The sequence below is a fragment of the Carassius auratus genome, chromosome 5, assembly GCF_003368295.1.
Source record: "Carassius auratus strain Wakin chromosome 5, ASM336829v1, whole genome shotgun sequence".
Classification (NCBI taxonomy): Eukaryota; Metazoa; Chordata; class Actinopteri; order Cypriniformes; family Cyprinidae; genus Carassius; species Carassius auratus.
Genome location: NC_039247.1, coordinates 4273859 through 4278173, shown reverse-complemented (window position 1 = coordinate 4278173; position 4315 = coordinate 4273859). Strand labels below are relative to the sequence as shown.

General features: G+C 32.7%; 1 long non-coding RNA gene across 2 annotated transcripts; it reads right to left on the bottom strand.

The window, feature by feature from the left end:
• Positions 1 to 475: 475 nt before the first annotated feature.
• On the bottom strand, positions 476 to 2454 carry LOC113068949 (uncharacterized). 2 transcript variants are annotated; one of them, XR_003279634.1, is made up of 4 exons: positions 2160 to 2454; positions 1081 to 1116; positions 654 to 916; positions 476 to 570 (listed from the first exon to the last, which is right to left on the bottom strand). It is a non-coding gene; the product is annotated as an uncharacterized LOC113068949 (long non-coding RNA). The 2 variants fall into 2 exon arrangements; XR_003279633.1 differs by having other exon boundaries at positions 654 to 700.
• Positions 2455 to 4315: the final 1861 nt, after the last annotated feature.

The following is a 4315-nucleotide window of genomic DNA, read 5'->3' as shown; positions in this document are numbered from 1 at the left end:
GTTGTGGAAGATTGCATTTTGATGTGTGTCTCTCTCTGTATTGAAGACGACTGACTATGTCTCATTCAAATTTAAACCCTTCACTGTAAAAAATTTCACGTAAAATCAACAGTAACTTACTGGCAACAAATAGCCAGCAAGCTTCAGTATTTTATTCCACGGTAATATTACTGTAAACCTGACTACAGTAGTTCACAACATACTGTATAATAACTTACAGTATATTTATACTGTAAAATTAATTACAGTTCATGTTTTTGCACTGTATTTTAAAATACTGTAAAGTTACTATGCAGTATAATTGATTACGGTAGTTTTTATATTCACATATACACATATATACACAACATATAACTAACTACAACCTGTTACATGCTTAAAAAATAATGAAATATAAAGGCTTGTATGCAAAAAAAAATTCACAGTTATATTACTGATTATTAGATGTCACGCAAATTATGACAACACTCAGAAGTCCATTTAAAAACTTTTATTACAATTGAATTCATTAAATGGTAAAAACACTCTCCAGACTTGACAGGGCCAATGCAGATCCCAGGTTTTTGCTGCCTATAGAGAACAAAACACAAAAATTAAGTTGCACTACAGCTTGACCGACATCAATGTGATAAACAGACTTGAAAATGACTTACCTCTTTATTAACTCATCAGCACGCTGCAATGTCGAACAACATACACGCTGAAAGAAATGAAAAACATATTCAACACTGCATAGACCTACACAGAGATATTCGTTTCACCATGCATCCCCAGATGTGGAAGTGAAAGAACATTCCATAACCTGGCATGTCATATTAACACCACTGTGTGATTTGTCAGCACTTGGTGTAATCACTGCATGGTTACGATACATATGTGTACGAAGGCCAACGGCAGTTTTGAAGTTACATGGACACTGGAAAAATCCACAAGAGAATCTATAGTTTGCAAGATTCCTGTGTTCCTTAGCATGTCTGACAAATTCTGGAATAGATTTTACTGAGTACTGACACACTTTGCAAGATAAAGGCATTTCTAATCTTATTTCCAAACAATTTTAACTTTAGATGCAGTACTTACCCATCCATATCTGGTGACTTCACCAAGGATTTTTACCTGCAAGACAAAGAGAAACATGGATCAGTTAAAACATAAAAAGGTTACAAAATAATTACAATATATAGAATCAAAATAAATAATTTGAAAAGAAAACAAATTTCAAAGACCAGAAATGACAAGCTATCAACTTAAATGCAACTTAAAAATAGCACAAAAAAACTTAACATATAATTTAAGTAAATTAAATAAATGAATGCTAGTATTAATTATTCAACCTGTGCATTTCATTTATTACTTGTAAAAAATGGCTAATCTATTAAATTATTATTATTTATTTATGTACCTATTACAATTAATTTGAGATCTCTTGGTGTCCTAACAGAGACCCGATTTCGAGGGAGAACCTGATTTGTCACAAATAAGAAATGAGAAGCACCCAAAGTGACAAGAATACGGAGATTATAATAGCCATTATCGTGAATATCACACAATATCAAATATACAACTAAATTATCCGCAGTGCGTTGGCAGTGGCTGTATTCAGATATTAATGCACTTGAAGAAGTTAATGAAAACAAGTGAGCAAAATCATGTGAACGTCTGGTCTGAAGAAGGACTATAACGAGACGAGTGAATTAATCCGGCCCGACTTTCACTGCCTGTGTATTCACTTTAAATGTATACATCGATTGTACTCACGCAATAAATGTATAATATGACTGAAAACACTGTGATTGTCCCTTCAAGTCGTGCATAACATTAGTGTAATACAGTAGGTCGATTTCGAACATAGCTTTATGTTTAGGCGCGTAAGGCCTCGATCGCGACAGGACACACGCACACGGTGTAAGTTACACACAAATGTTCAGAAACAAGAACATTTCGATTACTTTGTTCTAAACTTGAAATTATTAACTAACATTAACAGCAAACCTTGTGATAATTAATATTTGGTTAACGTTAGAATGTTTGTGTTACAGACTACTATCAAACTCACCACCGATTATTTAGTGGTAACGTTAAAACGAATATCTTCCCTTTGGGGTGAAATTTTTTGAAATACACATCTTTAAGATATTGAATAAAATTGTATATCTCACCTGAATGGTTCTCGTTGGTCTTGTTCATCCTCAAAGGCTCAGAAAATGAATTGGAAAATGAGTGCAGGCTGACGGTTTAGATGATTGGTTGCCAGGTATATCGCGTACGATTCCGCTCTTTTTGTAATTAGTGTGTTTAATAGAAAGCAAAATAATAATATTAAAAATATATCATGGGAATTGATTTTATCTATTTACCTAGCCTATATTTTTGACATCTACATCTCTACAACTACCTCCCACCCACAAAATTGTTGGCTATAACCTATGAGATTAGGTGGGTTTTGTGTCAAAATCTGGCAACCATAAAGATACTCAATTAAAAAACACCCACATAAATCATTTAACTTTTTTTAACTATATGCCAAATGCCTTAATATATGGGTTACCTTATGAAATGATGTATTATAAAATTCCTTATAAATAAATATATAATTAATAAATAAAATTCCTTGTCAGTTGGATTATTACTGTCATCAATTTAACAGTAATATGAGGATTACTGTAATTATTTTCCCACTCTATTGTTTTTTTTCAAAGAATAGCATAAATTGACAGCAACTGTCCTGTAAATAGTTTCTACAGTAAGACAAAGCTGGAAATACAGCAATAATACTGCAAAAGTTATAAAATTGACAGCAACTTACTGTAAACTGTTTCTACAGTAAGCTTTCTCTGATAATACAGCAATAATACTGTGAAAACAACAGAAATCGTTTACAGTGTTGCGTATAGGTGCTTTGAGCAGCCACCATGCATTCTCAGATATCTCTGCTACATTTAGCAATGCAGATAAATTCAGATAATGTTGCCCTGAAATTTATGACAGTCTGCCAATTCTATAAGTGATTTTTCTGTCGAATGGCACTAAAATGCAAAATTAATTACGGATGTAAAATAACACTGGTCATGTGTGACTGAGCACATCAAATTAAAACATTGACATAAATCACATATTCACAACTGTTGTTTACCAAAGAGAAAAGAATTTCCCTCCTGTGTATATGAATGAACAGTATTTATTTAGTTTTTGGCCAGTGTAGCCTGATTGCCTGAACAAAAGACTCGTATGAGTTGGTTATTTTTAGTGAATCAAAGACACATACACTGTAGTCTGATTCCTGAACTAATGCCTCTTATGACACTATTCTTTTTAGCTAATTAACAGCATACAGCATAACCATTGTAGTCTGATTCCTGAATGGAGTCTGATCTTTTGAAGAACAAGTTACCGGTTTGAATCAGAGTTTGACAGACTCTTACTGAACTGAAACACTAAGAGCAGTTACTGAATCAACACATCTTGATTACTGTATTATGGGTTATTATTCATATTTTACAGTCATTTACAAATTCGAAATAAAAAAAATGTGAGAGTTTCATTAATAGCCAATATCACACTACATTTTCGACAAAGGAATTATGTAATAAATGATTGAATATTCCTATAGCCCTCAGGGTTATTACATAACTAAAACTAAAAACATGAAAAAAAAACCCTTCAAAAAATAATTTTATTTTATTTCAGCTAGTTGGCATTCAGTTTATCTTTATGTTCTAAAACAACTACAACTGAAATAAAAATACAAAATAATAAAAACTATAAAACAACCGATAAACGAATAAAAATTACACACACAGAACAAAATCACTACTTTAAAAAAACAACAATAACAAAAAACCAATGTGTATATATATATATATATATATATATAACTATTTGGCCTATACGGATTCCACTAAATATAGTAGGGCAAGCTGTAAACCATATACTCTAGGCTCCATAATATTTTTTGAAAAACTGACTCTGAATGTGTCACTGTGGTCTGAACACAAAACAGATGTCTTGACTTCAAACCCAACCCCTGTGAAATAAAGCTGTGCTTCATTTATCCTCGTGACCATGAAACATGGGGTAATGCCACTCATCTCCCAGATGAACATAAGGACAAGACATTTCCCCCCTGAAGTTTAAGGGGTCAGATTTGTGATGCAAATAAGCAGAATGTCTTATTGATTTAAGTCTGGCTTTTCAAGGTAGACTGGCTTTGTTAGATTCAAGAGCAGGAATTCATTCATCACACACTTAATGGGCAACAGAGAAGGCTACTTCTTTTTCTCAGGTACAGAAGTGTCCTTCAGGGTGTGTGCTCATG